Source organism: Cupressus sempervirens, chromosome 1, assembly GCF_028749045.1.
Source record: "Cupressus sempervirens isolate cs-2001-9-10 chromosome 1, ASM2874904v1, whole genome shotgun sequence".
NCBI classification, from domain to species: Eukaryota; Viridiplantae; Streptophyta; class Pinopsida; order Cupressales; family Cupressaceae; genus Cupressus; species Cupressus sempervirens.
Window position 1 is genome coordinate 469,674,406 of NC_143118.1, and position 19,726 is coordinate 469,694,131.

Below are 19,726 nucleotides of genomic sequence, written 5' to 3' on the forward strand. Positions count from 1 at the left end.
AAGAATTAACCTAAAGTTTTACTAAGTTTCTCAAACATTTTTTTTTAAATCAAGAAAGATAAATCATACACATCAATCACATAGTAGCGGAAGCAATAACATACAATCAACTGTAAACATACATAACAGGTTACATTCCTTAAGGATCCTATGACTTTGAGTCACATTTAAATTTAATTAATTCTAAATCTAACAACTACCACATCCACATGAAAGAATAATAAGAAAGTTCAATGTCCATTTAATATACATTTGTTTCGAATGCCTCTTGGAAAATTAATTAGGAATGCTCAATCATCCACTGTACATGTCACAGGGTATGAAAGACTAAAAGAATATACATAAGTAGAAATAAAGATACATCATCCTCCAAGAATCCATGATACAAAGTACAGTAAAATAAATGAAACCATATACCATACATGATACATCCATCCATCATAAAAGATATAAACATCCAACATGAAATACAACTATCCATCTATCATAAAACACAACTAATCTAAGTGTGTGGTTCCTCCCAACCATCAATAGCATCATTAGACCATCGTGGGCCCTAGCCATCCCCACATGTAACATCCCAAGTCACCGATAAGATCGTCGATACTATAGTAATAGGGATATCACACCTAAAACATGCTACAAAATATGCATAAATAAATCTATATACTAGAATAAAGCATAGTAAACAACATCATCTATACATGATAAACAAGCATACCAAGAAGCTCTAGCCACGGTAGCAACAGACGGATCTCAAATGGTAAGAGTGAAAAGCACTACCACCCGACCGCGTGGAACCTAAATGGTCCACTCCCACCGCGCTGAGGAGATAGTCTCAAGTCCCAATAGGATACCAAATCACATCAAACAAATACTCCCTAAGTCCAGGAAATCCTAAAAGTATACTAACTCAAGGGTTCCAACACATAGATCGACATCTAGACCCAAAAGCACCACAAAGACACACGTAGGAATCTACCATGCAAGCGGGAAAGTGTCATCGCAAAAGTCACGTAGAAGTTACCCGAGCAATCCCTTAGGAATCTCGGGTCCCTAGTGATCCCTGCGGCCACTAGTATCCTCTCATATTGACGAGGCATACTACGGAATGCAAGGTTGTAACCAAGCATTCTCTCTAACCCATCCTAGCCTGTACTAGCACTCAAGGCATGGGAGAGAACATACAATGATCTTATTAGATTCATTTTAATCTCCATTTAGTGTAAATGTTATCACTTATTAAAACAACATACAATGGGTTTCTCCAGGCAGCCTCTCAGGGCCCCGACCCCCATTGCAAGCCACTTCCCAACACTACGCATAGATAACCTACCCTAGGCTCATGAAATCTCAAATCAAAGAATCATAATAAAATCACCTCAGTCCTATATAAGTGACTGAAAACATCATAAATATAATCCACAATAACCACATCAGTTCTCCATGGGCAACTGAATAGCATCAAATAATAATCATAATGATCACAACATATCTCTATTAGCATCTGAAGGCATCCATGATAAATCACAATATCCAATGGTTCTCCAATGAGCAACCAAAAAGTATCCCAACAATAAATCACAATAATGATTGAAAACTCCAAAATGGTCAAGTCAAAACATGTCACAACATGACATCATCAAGAACAAATCATCCAAAACATCTTAGTCCTCTCAAAGCAACTGAAAAGAAAATCAAATATAACTGATTGATGACTCAAAGATGGTTAAGTCAGGTATCTCATATACATACACCTTAGCTTCACACAAGGAAACTGGAAAGCAACAACAACCAGTAAAAACATCCATCATAGAGCATACTAAGCACATCACTAAGGTTGGGTTTAAAAGATCGAGATCAAAAACAACATAACATCACATTCACATAATCCCCGAGCCGCTGGTAAACGTCCTAACTAGTCAAGCTAAAACAAACCCAACTCCAAAACACAAACAATGCATAGGAAACATCATAATAGTCTAACAGTTGGTTGATTTGAAAATACAGAGTTAAAGTTTAAGTTTCAATTTACGTTTCAAAGTTTGTTTCAGGTGTATAAGATTCTTAGTTTATTTCTCGAAATAACCCATTTGTTTATAGAATTACCCCCGTTAGCTTAGAATCAATGTCCTAAAATAACCTAAGAGTAATCTATATAACTTAAGTCAATAAAACAATTCTTGTTGGTAGAATAATTTACAATTCTATTAGTTTTATCTTCATTATCAATAAAACTTAATTAATTTACAATTAAATTAATTAATAATTACATTGCTATATTAATATCTCAATAATTATCAATCGATTATTAATTAATAAAATTAATAATAATTTTATTAATAATAATAATCTATATTTCAATGCATTATTAAAATAGAAACTTATTATAAAAATATTAAAATCTTTTAATACTATTAATACTTTTAAACTTGTTAATAATTATTATTAATTAAAATAATAATTAAAAATTAATATATATTAAAATGACTATTAACAAATTTTAATAAATTTTAAAATGATAATTTAAAAAAAAGCATAAAGCACTGCGTTTATAGCCCGTGTGGCTTATTAAAGGACTGTCGGCCGCAGGCCAGCTACTATTGCAGTCTGTACTATGGTCAGCGCAACATTAAGGCTGCCGACGGTAAGTGGGGATGGGGTGGGGTAAACCCCCCCCAAATTCATATATATATATATATATATATATATATATATATATATATATATATATATATATATATATATATATATATATATATATATATATATAATGTTTTCATTAAAACATTTTATTTTTATTTATGTAAAATTTATTAAATACGTTTTTTTTTAATACAATTACCTCCTCACATAAAATTTTAATAATATTATTATTATTATTATTTTAAACATTAACAATTATAATCTGATAGAGAAAATAATTCCAACCATTCAAATTTTCAATTTAGAATTTTTATTTCCAAAATCAAACATTTTTCCAAATTTAAATTTCTCAATCCCATTTTAATTCAACCCAAATCTCGATTTAATCCAAATTCCCTTTTTACCTATGAACGAGGTTTTCTAAATAATTTTCCAATCTGAATTTACAGATGAAATCGAATAGCAAAAGATCCAGAACGAAGAATTCACACATTCGAGAAGACAAGTTCTTACAATCATGAAGTAGACAGAACATATTAAATTTCTTAAATCATTTAGAGGTCAAAATATCAGACCCTACTTGAACCTGATGCTAATACACAATCCCCAAGAACTGTAAGAGAACTTGCTCCTCTTCAATAACTTTCTTCTGAAAATCTTTCCTAAAATTCTCCTTCTGAAATTTACTTCCAAAAATTTTCTCCAAAATTCTTGTCTCCAAAATTCACGGTCCCCTGAAAAATGAACCTCCAAGTTGTGATAAGGAGTTTTCTCCTCAAATCGGGGCACTAATTGTGCGTTCACTTGAGAGGACTCTTTGCGCACAAGTCACAACTCCAAATTAACTTTTATTAACCTTTGCTTTTATCTTGCATTAATCTTTTCCATGCACATTTATGAATTATAAAATTATTTTATTTAATATTCACTCGACTTCTATTTTTAATCTTTATTACTTTGAATCCCATGTGCACTTTATGAAATTAAAATAACATTATTATTTTCACTTATTTAATCTTTTAATTAATTTCTAATATTTTTACATCATGCGATCTAAAATCCTTTAATAATTTAATATCTTTTCACTTCTTAATTTTATTCTAGAAATTTAAATGATAAAATATTTATTAACTTAAATAACAATAATATTTAACATTTTATTTAAAATGAATTCTAAATATATTATTATTAAATTAAATAAATATTATCACGTTCTAAATTTATACTTATAACTTTTATCTTCTAATTTAATTCCTTTTTATTTAATTAATTTTTCAATTAATTAAATATTAAAATATCATAATAATTTTCCATTAAATTAAATCATTAATTTAATCTTTTAATTAGACTTAATTATTAGAAATTACACCAAAGACTCATAAAACAACATATGAAAACCCATCATAGCAAAACAAATACAAAATCAAACTGAAAGGTTATAATCATGAATTAATGTCATTCGACGCATTTGGAGGGTACTCGACTCAGATACCTGTCCTAAATTTCAATTAGGACATATGGCTTAAAGGGTTTAGGATTTGGACTTAAGATTTATCTCCCCTCTCTTACCATTGAGATAATGCGATAGGGTACGCTCATCCTGGCAATTCAGGAAAGTCGATACCCGGTACCTGCAACCTGCATAAAATTCAAGCATGTACAGGCACAATATTCTAAGCTAAATAGGCAATGGTAGGAAGTGGTGCATCGTGTAGATCTCGACTAGTAGGTGACTACGACTCCCTTCCTAACCACATCAGAAACACCATACATAAAGAAAACAAACACACACACCATACACATGCAAGTATGGGGTAAGTATCCATAAGAAAACACATGTGATAATAAATCATCATCAATAACTGAAAATACTGAATAATCATCATACATACATGAAATATAGAGTACCAAATAATCTCATCATAAAAATCAACTGAATCTAAAAGAATAACTGATAAACTCAAAATAATGCTACTAATCATAAGCGTAAAACTGGCCTAAAAGAGTTCAACAATGATAACAGAAATGCAAACTAGGGGCAGGCACTACATCCAACCCCCCTTGACTTAGGCTTACTCCTGGAAGCCTACAAGGATGGTAAAGTTATGAACTCATTGCGCGGGTCCCATTGAACCCTTTCCCCTTGTAGGAGGATATATCTCTACTGAGAACACTACAACACACTTAGAGCAATATGACTCTGGTTTAATAGTAAACTGAAAACCATATTGATCTGACATTCATCCTTTAACAAATCCTAAAATAAACACTCTCTAACTTAAAGCTTGCAAAATAATCAAAGGCATACTACCTTAAGCATAGATAAAAGATACATGTTTGTAACATAATAAGTTTCAATTTTATTTTTTCAGTTTTGGCCTATGTTTTGTTTTACATATAATTTTCAGTTTTGAAGTCTAAGTGTTGAAGTATGAAAAATATACAACTAACAGTTTAAGTTCTATTTCAGTTCAACTAGTTCAAGTTTCAATTTGAAAAAGATATACATAACAATTTAATGGTTTCATTTTTGTTCAACTAGTTAACACTAGTGGCGTTCCAATATACCCATAGCTCCCAATGTAGAAACTCGAGCTCTGATACTAGATGTAACGCCCTGCCAAGGGATCCAAAAGAATTAAGCTAAAGTTTTACAAGTTTGTCAAACATTTTTTTTTTTTAAATCAAGAAAGATAAATCATACACATCAATCACATAGTAGCGGAAGCAATAACATACAATCAACTATAAACATACATAACAGGTTACATTCCTTAAGGATCCTATGACATTGAGTCACATTTAAATTTTATTAATTCTAAATCTAACAACTACCACATCCACATGAAAGAATAATAAGAAAGTCCAATGTCCATTTAATATACATTTGTTTCGAATGCCTCTTGGAAACTTAATTCGGAATACTCAATCATCCACTGTACATGTCACAGGGTATGAAAGACTAAAAGAATATACATAAGTAGAAATAAAGATACATCATCCTCCATGAATCCATGATACAAAGTACAGTAAAATAAATGAAACCATATACCATACATGATACATCCATCCATCATAAAAGATATAAACATCCAACATAAAATACAACTATCCATCTATCATAAAACACAACTAATCTAAGTGTGTGGTTCCTCCCAACCATCAATAGCATCATTAGACCATCATAGGCCCTAACCATCCCCAATGCATAACATCCCAAGTCACTGATAAGATCGTCGGTACTATAGTAATAAGGATATCACACCTAAAACATGCTACAACATATGCATAAAGAAATCTACATGCTAGAATAAAACATAGTAAACAACATCATCTATACATGATAAACAAGCATACCAAGAAGCTCCAACTACGATAGCAATAGACGGATCTCAAATGGTAAGAGTGAAAAGCACTACCACCCGACCGCGTGGAACCTAAATGGTCCACTCCCACCGCGCTGAGGAGATAGTCTCAAGTCCCAATAGGATACCAAATCACATAAAACAAATACTCTCTAAGTCCAGGAAATCCTAAAAGTATACTAACTCAAAGGTTCCAACACATAGATCGACATCTAGACCCAGAGGCACCACAAAGACACACGTAGGAATCTACCATGCAAGTGGGAAAGTGTCATTGCAAAAGTCACGTAGAAGTTACCCGAGCAATCCCTTAGGAATCTCGGGTCCCTAGTGATCCTTGCGGCCACTAGTATCCTCTCATATTGATGAGGCATACTACGGAATGCAAGGTCATAACCAAGTGTTCTTTCTACCCCATCCTAGCCTGTACTAGCACTCAAGGCATGGTAGAGAACATACAATTATCTTATTAGGTTCATTTTAATCCCCATTTAGTGTAAATGTTATCACTTATTAAAACAACTTACAATGGGTTTCTCCAGGCAGCCTCTTAGGGCCCTAACCCCCATTACAAGCCACTTCCCAACACTACACATAGATAACCTACCCTAGGCTCATGAAATCTCAAATCAAAGAATCATAATAAAATCACCTCAGTCTTATATAAGCGATTGAAAACATCATAAATATAATCCACAATAACCACATCAGTTCTCCATGGGCAATTGAATAGCATCAAATAATAATCATAATGATCACAACAAATCTCTATCAGCATCTGAAGGCATCCACGATAAATCACAATATCCAATGGTTCTCCAATGAGCAACCAGAAAGTATCCCAATAATAAATCACAATAATGATCGAAGACTCCAAAATGGTCAAGTCAAAACATGTCACAACATGACATCATCAAGAACAAATCATCCAAAACATCTTAGTCCTCTCAAAGCAACTGGAAAACAAATCAAATATAACTGATCGATGACTCAAAGATGGTTAAGTCAGGTATCTCATATACATACACCTCAGCTTCACACAAGGAAACTGGAAAGCATCAACAACCAGTAAAAATATCCATCATAGAGCATACTAAGCACATCACCAAGGTTGGGTTTAAAGATCGAGATAAAAAAACAACATAACATCACATTCACATAATCCCCGAGCCTCTGGTAAATGTCCTAACTGGTTAAGCTAAAATAACCCCAACTCCAAAACACAAACAGTACATAGGAAACATCATAATAATCTAACAGTTGGTTGATTTGAAAATACAGAGTTAAAGTTAAAGTTTAAATTTATGTTTCAAAGTTTGTTTCAGGTGTATAAGACTCTTAGTTTATTTCTCAAAATAACCCATTTGTTTATAGAATTACCCCCGTTAGCTTAGAATCAATGTCCTAAAATAACCTAAGAGTAATCTATATAACTTAAGTCAATAAAACAATTCTTGTTGGTAGAATAATTTACAATTCTATTAGTTTTATCTTCATTATCAATAAAACTTAATTAATTTACAATTAAATTAATTAATAATTACATTGCTATATTAATATCTCAATAATTATCAATCGATTATTAATTAATAAAATTAATAATAATTTTATTAATAATAATAATCTATATTTCAATGCATTATTAAAATAGAAACTTATTATAAAAATATTAAAATCTTTTAATACTATTAATACTTTTAAACTTGTTAATAATTATTATTAATTAAAATAATAATTAAAAATTAATATATATTAAAATGACTATTAACAAATTTTAATAAATTTAAAAATGATAATTTAAAAAAAAGCATAAAACACTGCGTTTATAGCCCGTGTGGCTTATTAAAGGACTATCGGCTGCAGGCCAGCTGCTGTCGCAGTCTGTACTGGGGTCAACGTAGCATTAAGGCTGCTGACAGTAAGTGGGGACGGGGTGGGGTAAAACCCCCCCCTCCCAAATTCATATATATATATATATTTATTTATTTAAAAGAAAACTTATTTATATATATATATTTTTAAAATGTTTTCATTAAAACATTTTATTTTTATTTATGTAAAATTTATTAAATACATTTTTTTTAATACAATTACCTCCTCACATAAAATTTTAATAATAATAATAATAATATTATTATTATTATTATTATTTAAACATTAACAATTATAATATGATAGAGAAAATAATTCCAACCATTCAAATTTTCAATTTAGAATTTTTATTTCCAAAATCAAACATTTTTCCAAATTTAAATTTCTCAATCCCATTTTAATTCAACCCAAATCTTGAATTAATCCAAATTCCCTTTTTACCTACGAACGAGTTTTTCTAAATAATTTTCCAATCTGGATTTACAAATGAAATTGAATAGCAAAAGATCCAGAACGAAGAATTCACACATTCGAGAAGACAAGTTCTTACAATCACGAAGTAGACAGAACATATTAAATTTCTTAAATCATTTAGGGGTCAAAATATCAAACCCTACCTGAACCTGATGCTAATACACAATCCCCAAGAACTGTAAGAGAACTCGCTCCTCTTCAATAACTTTCTTCTAAAAATCTTTCCTAGAATTTTCCTTCTGAAATTTGCTTCCAAAAGTTTTCTCCAAAATTCCTGTCTCCAAAATTCACGGTCCCCTGAAAAATGAACCTCCAAGTTGTGATAAGGAGTTTTCTCCTCAAATCGGGGCACTAATTATGCGTTCACTCTGGAGGACTCTTTGCTCACAAGTTACAACTCCAAATTAACTTTTATTAACCTTTGCTTTTATCTTCCATTAATCTTTTCCGTGCACATTTATGAATTATAAAATTACTTTATTTAATAGTCACTCAACTTCTATTTTTAATCTTTATTATTTTTAATCCCATGCGCACTTTATGAAATTAAAATAACATTATTATTTTCACTTATTTTATCTTTTAATTAATTTCTCATATTTTAACCTCATGCATACATCATGCGATCTAAAATCCTTTAATAATTTAATATCTTTTCACTTCTTAATTTTATTCTAGAAATTTAAATGATAAAATATTTATTAACTTAAATAACAATAATATTTAACATTTATTTAAAAATGAATTCTAAATATATTATTATTAAATTAAATAAATATTATCACGTTCTAAATTTATACTTATAACTTTTATCTTCTAATTTAATTCCTTTTTATTTAATTAATTTTTCAATTAATTAAATATAATTAAATATTAAAATATCATAATAATTCTCCATTAAATTAAATCATTAATTTAATCTTTTAATTAGACTTAATTAATAGAAATTAGACCAAAGACTCATAAAACAACATATGAAAACCCATCATAGCAAAACACATACAAAATCAAATTGAAGGGTTATAATCATGAATTAACGTCATTCGACACATTCGGAGGGTACTTGACTCAAATACTTGTCCTAAATTTCAATTAGGACAAATGGCTTAAAGGGTTTAGGATCTGGACTTAAGATTTATCTCCCCTCTCTTACCATTGAGATAATGCGATAGGGTATGCTCATCCTGACAATTTAGGGAAGTCAACACTCGGTACCTGCAACCTGCATAAAATCCAAGCATGTACAGGCACAATATTCTAAGCTAAACAGGCAATGGTGGGAAGTGGTGCATCGTGTAGATCCCGACTAGCAGGTGACTACAACTCCCTTCCTAACCACATCAGAAACACCATACATAAAGAAAACAAACACGCACACCATACACATGCAAGTATGGGGTAAGTATCCATAAGAAAACACATGTGATAATAAATCATCATCAATAACTAAAAATACTGAATAATCATCATACATACATGAAATATAGAGTACCAAATAATCTCATCATAAAAATCAACTGAATCTAAAACAATAACTGATAAACTCAAAGTAATGCTACTAATCATAAGCGTAAAACTAGCCTAAAAGAGTTCAACAATGATAACATAAATGCAAACTAGGGGCAGGCACTACACTTTGCATGGAAGAAGGCTACTAGTTTGGTGGAGGATGAATGGACCATAGTAAAAAGTAAAAAGATCAAGCCCTCCACTCCTTCTTTTGATATGGCATTACAATCTCAAAAATCAGAACCGAAAGGGAAATCTTGAGTCCCTGTTGTGGTTGTTCCATTTTTGGTTCTCCTGGCTCTTTTGGCCTGTTTGTTCTTTGTAGTCTATCATTATAAGGGGCTTTCTTTCTATTCCTCTTTGTTATCATGGGGTTTCGAGTGCTTGTTATAAACCTATTTTGTGGTTGATGAGTACTGTGTTATCTGTGATGCCACCCTAGTCACTTGTTCATGGTTGTTGACCTGTTTCACCTTTGGATTGTAGTTATGTTTGGTTTGGGCTTCGTTGAAAATTTTATGATATGTAAAGGGCTTCAGGAACCCTTCAAAACCTGTTTTCCTTAATAAAAAACAATAGAAACATTTATGAATACAAATATTAAAAGTAAAGAAACATGATAATGATTACAACATATGAGTGCAAAAATAAAAATTTAGAAGAAATGGACTATTTTAGGTATGGTTAATTAGAAAAAAAAAACAAAGACAATAGAGGATTTGAGAAATGAAACCATTTAAAGCACTTTGAAGAAAATTCATTGAGACATTTGAATATTTAAAAACACTTTACATTATAACACATTTTTTAATGTTTCAACATTTTGGTTTTTCGAAAAACACATCAAACTTATTTCAAATTGAGAATCAAAAATCTTTGTAGTGAAATTGTCTACAACCGACTGTCTGACTTCTTTCTTAATAGAGTGGCTAGGAGTGGATGGATATATGACCTCCTTCGTAGTCACAAAAGACCTAAATTGAGTTAAATAGTTTAAACCCTCATTCAAAGTTTCATAAATAGGTGATGAAAGAGATTCATTTCATAGTATATATCTACAATCTATTCCAATAATTTATTATCTAACTTGTGTTTGTCATTGGTGATGATCCAAAAAGAACACAACACCCTGAAATCCCAAATAGGAAAAGAGCATAATACCCTAAAATTTTGAATACGAAAAAAACAATATAACCTAAAATTCCAAACCCTGGAATTAGAAGGAAACCTCAAATTGAAAAATGAATATCAGAGCATACATTATTGAATGGAATCCACATACATGTGTAGGAAAAAATCCCCTGTAGCAACCCATGCTAAATGCGCACACCTAGAACTCTCAAACCTTAAGTCAATTTTTTTGAGTGAAGAGGTTAAAGCTAAGGTTTTGGCTTTTGGGTATACAAGGATCTCTCTCTAGGGATCATAGAGTGTGAAGTGATCCAAAAGTTTCATTTCAAAACATTCACTTAGAACCCCCTATGTTCATGCACCAATAGTCACTTACTCCAAAAATACCAGTACTTGTGGTTAAATGTGCCATTAGTCATGAATTGTCCCAATAGTGGTGCACAAATTGGTTAATCATCAACCAAAATAGGTAAAAAGCACTAAAAATGATTGACTATTAGTAAATGTGTGATTGGCTATTAGTACATGTGTTTTTATTTTTGGGGACTCTTTTAGCAACTATAATTGGGGGGATACATAACAAAACTATCACAATTATTTGACTCCTTGTTAGTTGGTAGGTCTCTTCCACTACGTATAAGCATTGAGGGATCACGGGAACACAACACTTCTAGTAGATTGTTTACACCAAGGACATGTAAGATTTAGATTTGCATTGAATGTCGAGAAATTTTGAAAAGGTCATATTTGTGGGTTTTTCCTTTAATCAGCAAATGCATCACCTAATGTGAGCTAGAAAATGATCAAAATGGATCCAACAATAGTTGATTTAGACACTTTGAATCTTGTCAAGTAAATGCCCTCTTCTCTTGATTGGAGTAAATCAGGCTTTTTTGGCAAACAACCCCCACTCTCTTTTCAATCACTTGAGCATTAGTTATGGCTTATCTTTGCAGAGGATTTTTTGCTTAAGAAAAATGAACAATCCTTATTTATCTCATGGTTGTCCATGCTCTCTCACTCACTCTCAATTGTTAGATCAAAGAAATAGGTTGGGCTTTTCCAAATAAGGAAATGCCTTGGACATAAAATATAGTACATTATTTTCGTATAATCTTTAGGAAAACTATTTTACGATTTTTTTATTTTTTTTTATCAATAAACGGCCAAAGCCTAGATTAATTATTATTATTTATTGTATTTAATTATTTTTATGTGTTAAGCGAATTTGAACCCAAGAGACCTCTCATAGGAGAGGCTCACAAACTACCATTGTGTTGTAGGCTCTTGCCTTATTTTATCAATTATTTATATACTTGTGATATTTTACATTTTTATCTTTTAAAAAAATTATATTATTCTTCTCAAATTTTGTTTTACTTAAAACAAATTTTTATCATATATTTAAAATGTTCAGCTGAAAAATTGGATTTTGAATTTAAGAATGGAGTAAAGCAGCATGTATCCAACATAAGGCTTTAGCAAGAAAAGCCAAATTTGACTACACAAAATCAGCAATCTAGATTAGGGCATTAACAATAATAATGTCATAATTTACAAACTCTTAGCAATGGTGTATGGTGGAAGACCCAACTTAACTCACCTCAAACTCAGACAAAGATATGACTGTCTATTTCTTGTAGGTAGGTGTTTTGGTCGTCAAGAACCTTATGGAATGCCCTCATTTTTGGCTTGAGAAAACAATTATGATGTAATGAATTAGGGTTGAAACTAAAATAGAGGACACATGACCATCAATCAGATGGTCCACTTAGAGCGGTAGACTCGCAATGTTTTTTTTCCCATTTTTAGTATTTTAATTTTTTTGTATGGGGGAGGAAGTACTAGCTTGAAGATTTTTGGATGTGATTAAACTCTTATCAAGATTGACATCAAGATTATTTTACCTTTTAAAGATTTGCATCAAGTTTATCTATGACGATATTACTTGCAGTCTAAATCATAGTAATGGCAACTCGCCTTTGTGTGAAACACAATGTTGTCTTCTCATTATTATTTTGTGTATGGGGGAGAGGACCCAGTAGTTGAGCATATATGAATTATTGCGAGACTTATTATTATTTGATCCAACAATTATAATTTTCATATAACCTAATGATTGAACAAGAATAGATTGATTTTTGTGTATTTATTTATCAAAAATAGCAAGAAAATAATTTGTTAAAATTTTATATTACATATATCATTAATTCACTCAAATTAATACAAGTTTTGGAACAAGTGTGTTCATTGTACACTTCATATCAAACAAGATAAAGCACTTTTTACACAATATAGAGAACCATGTACAAAATATTATATTTAAAATGGTGTAATTTTACAAATCAACTATCTAAACTTATGGACAAGACATAATTCATTACTTGTTTCATAAGTAATAAGTGATATCCAATTGTTCAACATCTTATACCATTACAGATATAAATTAATTAACATTCCTTCGATCACTCATCCAATCACTAGCAATTTTTAATAATATATATTGAACTTGGAGTCTTTGACAAGCAAATTTGGAGTCTTTCACAAGCAAAATGGAGAACATGCATCACAAATGTGGAGAGGTGTGAGATCACCATCCCATCACCATTCCATTCAAATCAAGCAATTAATGCAACAAAATTCAAAATATGATCTTCAAAACCACTTCATCTATTGTAAGCCAATCAAAATACGAACTTAGAAAGCCACACATCAACAAATTTCCAAATTCTAAATCTACATATAGATTTTGAAAGAAAAGCCACCAATGAAAGAAAATTTCCAAATGCAAATTTAAAATGTTAGGAAAAAATATCTATCAATATGGCATAATGTGAAAGAGTTCTTTTAAAATTGCATTAACATTCTTTGTGGTCATAGAATAGTTGCATTGCATTCTCTGAGCATAGAATAGTTGCATTGCATTGCCTGTGGGAACATAAAAGTTGCATATCATTGCTTGTGAGAAGAGAATAGTAGCATTTACATTTGTCTTGGGGACTACATAGAAGAGAATAGAGACTGTTAGACTTATCAACCCAAATTATTAGAGGAACTGCATAGAACTACTCAAGATACCAAATAGTTAGTTATTATCTAGGTATTTTACCATTGATTTTTAGATTAATTATTCAATGTTGTAGTTGCATAATATAGCAGTTTATCAGCCACATATTATAGAGATTTTGTCATAATCCATATAGTATTGTTTTTTATTAGATAAACAGGTTTTACAGGGAACTTCAAACCTGATAGTTATTACATAAAAGGCTGATAATAAGCATGAAAGCCCAGCCAAAAAAGTATAAGTTCATAGGTTGATAATAAGCATAAAGCCTAGCCAAAAAGTAGAGTTCTAAGAAAAGATCAAGAAAAAAGATAGGCAAAGCCACGGCCCAAAGCGAGAACAAAAAGCCAAAAGACAACAAGAAACAAAAGAATAGGCGAGAGTTATTCCTCATTCTTTCTCTCTAGCTTTTGCATAACCTAAGCAGCCTCAAAGGCCAGTTGATTCTCCTCCGCTTCCAGCTGTTGTGCCCTTTGGTTCCCTTGGTCCTGATCAGGAATGGAGTTGTCCTTTGCAGAGTCATCCTCCATTCTGGCTTCAACCCTATCTTTTCCCTCCTCATCTTCCTGCATTTCTCTATCTTTGATCCAACCCATAAGAGAGATGATGTTGTTATTAATGGAGCTTAACAAAGAGAACATCTGATTCACAAGGTTGTGCTTGTAGTTCTCCAGGTTATGTATCTTTTTTTCTGCTAGACTGAGCTTGTAAGCCGAATCTGTCCTCTTGTTAGCATCCATCCCTTTTCTTGTTAGCATCCTCTTGTTAGCATCCATCAATATGTTTGACCTGATCTTTGACCTCCTCCAGCTCATGGAAAAGCCATTTGATTGATCTAAAATTGTCAATCATACTATTACGAGCATTATTCAAGAGGTTCATCCCTGTCTCCCTGGCTCTGTCCGAAATAGCCACAATCGTCGGGTCAATGAGTTCTTCTAGCCACTATTCTTCTTGATTTTCCACGAGGATTTGGGGATTCATGACCTCCCTGAAGATGACCATCTTTGAAGTCTTGACATTGAATTTTATCCATGCTTTCCTCCTATCATTGGTCTGCACTTCCCCTTCTGCATACCAGCTGTCTCCTCTTTCTGCTCCTCAAGATGGAGATGGACAAGAGAAAGGGGCAGCACAAATGCCTCCTCAAATTGAGAGCGCACTTCCTCCAAACTCTCCCTCCTGTGTTTCTTCCTTCCACTTTCCTCCTTAATTTCCTCTTTCATCTCCTTAACCACCTCCTCAGACTCTGGCTCCTCCTCATCATCGTTGTCTCCCTCCTCAACCTTCTCTAGAGGCTTCTGCCCGAGATCCCTAGGGCTTTTTTTGCTAGGGGTTATGGGGGAGGGAAATTTTTTAGCTTGGTAAGTCGCAACTTTCCTCGATGAAGAGATCCCTCCTTTCTCAGAGTTGAGGCTCTGTATTTCATCCAAGTCAAAGGAGTAACTAGAACTACCAGACTCCACATTCTCTACCTGGGGGGGGCGATGCTTATAGTTTGAGCCTTGAAGTGCTCGTGGATAAGTAGCAGCAACCCCTCATGCAGAGCCGGGTTAGCGATGGGCTTCTTTTTGAAGCTATCCACCAGCTTGCTCAATGAGGTTAACAGATAATATGGAAAGTAAATTTTGGCATTATGCCAGAAATGATTCAAAATAACAAAGTGGTGGGTACGAGCTCTATCAAACCTAGGGTCTAAAGTTATGTACTCGATAACAGCTTTCAGAACATACCTCCACCGCTTCTTCATGGAGTCGAGGACATAGTAGGTGTCAATATTTTTTACTACCTTCAACTCCTTCTCACTCTCCACAAAGTCCCTAACCGCATTAGCTGAGAGCTTCTTATCTCTGAAGAATTTAAAATCCTGGATAGGGATTTCAATGACAGTCGCAATCACCTCCTCCGTTATCCGGAAGTAGATACCATTTACCTTCACCCTCCCATCCTTCCAAGACCCCACCATACTTTTGGTCACCTCCTAGTCAAATCCATGCAGCTTCATGATATAATTGGTAACCCCACCCTCTTCAAGCTTTTCCCACACTTTCGGCCTACTTCTCCATTTCTCAAAATCTCCCATTGGGTCCTTCCTACATCTCTCACCTACCATTTTCGCACACTGCACACCCACTTTACTCATGTGCTCTTCACTCTATGACTGAAATGGACCTCCAAGAGTTAGCAAAGAATAGAGAAAAATAACCCTGATGTTGCCCCAGAAGCGATTGCGAAAAACAACCCACAAAGCATGTCAATTAATCAATATTGGATTACTGCATTTACGATTTCTCATGCTTCTATTATGAAAAGTACCCTTATTTCTTAACACCTTCATATTCATAATTAAAGCTTGATTTCCTCCATGCTTCCTTGGATAGTATTGTTATAATCCATATAGTATTGTTATAATCCACATATGTTGTTATTTGTGAGAAAAAAAAACTGACAATACCAACATACTATTGTCATATTATATAAATTCTATTATAATCTATATAGTATTGTTATAATCCATATATGTTTTTAGTTGTGAGAAAAAAAATCTATCAATAACAACATACTATTGTTACTAATATTGCTGCAATAAATATTGTTTCTTCCCTAAAATGTTGTTGTTTTTGCTTCTATAAAGTTGTTGTTATTGCTTCTATAGGTGTTATTTCTCCCAAAAATAACAACAGAGAAATTCTCCATAAAAGAAGAAATACTATTGTTAGGATGGATGGGGAAGGGTCTTTAAGGACTAGGAGGAGATGGGAAAAGATGCGGTGGAATACTTTAGCAAGGCTTATGTCAAGGACAATAAGGCTGTGAATCTGGTGATCAGAAGAAGTTTGATTAATACGATTCCACAGGTCCTAGGAATGGAGGAGAACAACCATATTCTTGACAATATCATGGAGGAGAAGGTGAAATGTGTGGTGTTCTCTATGAAATCTTATAAGGCTTTGGGCCCAGATGGGTTCCCCACTGCGTTCTTTCAACATTTCTGGGAGGTTGTTATACCTAAATTGGTCTAGGCTACTAGAGATTTTTTCAAAACAGGTAAGATGTTAAAAAGGATCAATAAGACCTTTATTGCATTAGTGCCTAAAATCCCCACACCAATGTGCCTATTGGATTTTAGACCCATCAGTTTATGTAACACTATTTATAAGATATGTGCTAAATTCTTGGTGAACAGAATAAAGCCCTTTTTCGAAAGAATAATTGGTAGTCCATAGAAAGGATTTGTTCTAGGAAGACAGATTCTAGATGTGGCTATAACCACACATGAGGTTATTCACTCAACAGAGAAAAACAAAAAATTGGGGATGGCATTCAAATTGGATATCTCCAAGGCTTATGATAAGGTTAAGTGGGATTTCCTTTTTGAGGTGCTTGAAAGAGTGGGGTTTAGTAAAAAAGTAATAAACCTAATCAAAGTGATGGTTGGCACAATTCAATATTCTATCCTCATAAATGGTTCTCCTTGGGGCAACTTTGGGGCGGAGAAAGGACTAAGTTAGAGTGACCCACTCTCCCCCTACCTCTTCATTATGATTGCTAAAGTTCTAGGGAGGTTTTTCTATAAAATTGTGAATACTGGTTGTGTTAAAGGGGTTAAGCCGGCTACTATAGTAGATACTAAAGTCCTACAACAATTTGTTAATGACACGTTCCTATTTGGAGAATCTTCAGTTATAGAGGCTCAAGCTTGGAAGACTATTCTACATAATTGTGAAGAAAGCTCAGGTCAACAAGTCAATTATCATAAGAGTAAGATTTATTTCTTTAATATTGATGCCTCATTACAAAGGAGGATAATAAATATTTTGGAATGTCAATCTGCCAGCCTCTCGGATACTTACCCGAGATTACCACTAACCACTAAGGAAGTGACTAATGAATTCTGGAATATGATAGTGGAGAGAATTTAGAGGAAACTTGTAGAATGGAAAGGGGAGATACTAAGCAATGCTAGAAAGCTATAGTTACTTTTAGCAACACTTCAGGGTATCCCCATTTATTTCCTATCCCTATTCAAAATTAACCAAGACATGGCGGAGGAGATTGAAAAGATACAAAGGAACTTCCTATGGTCAGGGACAGAGGAGAAAAATAAAGTGAGTCTAGTCAAGTGGGAGGAGGTGTGCAAACCAAAGAACAAGGGGGGGCTAGGAGTGAAAAGACTTTGTGACCTTAATATGGCTCTACTCACGAAGATTGGATGGAGATTAGGGGAAGACAATGGGTTGGGGTAAAATTATGAAAGCTAAATATCTGTCAAATTCCCCTTTCAATTGGAATCTATTTAATAATGACCTCACAGGAGGGTCTAAAATTTGGATAAATATAGTCATAAGTAGAGGATTGTTAAGGGAAGGGACAAGGTGGATTGTGGGAAATGGTTTTAGTATTAGATTCTAGGAAGACAAGCGAATGGGGGGGAAACTGCTAGTCTTCAGCAAATTTAGAAGGTTAATGGAGTTGCTTAAAGAAGATGTGGGAAGTAGGCGTGGAGATTATATTGATCAAGGGAGGAAGTGGAGGAAGCTTGTTAAGGAAACTTACCCTCAAGAGGACATTCAACTTCTCAAGGAATTAGAATAATTGATTGGGGAACAAAGAATCCCTATACTTTTCCAAGAGGATACCATGGCTTGGGATTTAACTCCAAGTGGTAGCTTCACTGTTAAATCGACTTACATACACTTATTTAACAAGGATCCTTGCCCACAATTGTGGAGTAAGGTTTTGATTAATAACCTAATTCCTAAAATTAATTTCTTTAGGTGGATAGCTGAACATGGCAAAGTTTTAGCATTGGACAATTTGAAAAGAAGAGGTTTTTATATTACTAACCGTTGTTGTCTCTACAAGGAAAAGGAGGAAACCATAACTCACCTATTTCTGGAATGCCAATTTTCCTTAGAGATCTGGAGTAGGGTTTGGGAGAGATTTGGATTAAATTGGGTTATGAAAGACAAATTGGGACAATTTGTGGAGAATTGGAGCTGTCCCTTTGCTCACCCTAGATTGAATTTGTTATGGAAGATGGTTCCACCATATGTGTGCTAGCACATATGGAAAGAAAGAAATAATGGAATATTTAGGGAGGAGAATAAAATGGTGGAGGTTGTCTTCGGAATAATGTAGAAATTGTTGAAGGAGAATTTAAGAGTGGCTAGATGTAAGATGCCAAAGGAGGAACCAAGTAGACAAGAAGGACTAATGGCTGAAAAATGGGGCTGTCATGAGGATTTTTTCCTATTTGATAACTCAAAAATGATGAAGAGACAGAAAGCGAGATGGAGACTACCCACCCTTTCACATTTCAAACTAAATTTTGATGGTGCTGCTAGAGGAGGAATAGGAGTGGCAGGAGGAGTGCTGTAGGATAGGAATGGTGATGCGATGTTGGTCTATGCTGGGAAAGTGGGAAATGGAAGCAATAATCTGGCTGAGGCAATGGCATTGTTTTGGGGCCTTCAACTGATTAGGGAAATGCAAATTAAGGAAATAACAATTGAGGGGGACTCCAAATTAATCATTGATATAGTCAAGGGAGCTGCCCAACTTGGATGGAATATTCAAAATATCATAATGGATATTAAACAAATGTTAGAAGGGATGGAAAGTGTCCACCTATCGCACATTTACAGGGAGGGGAATAAGG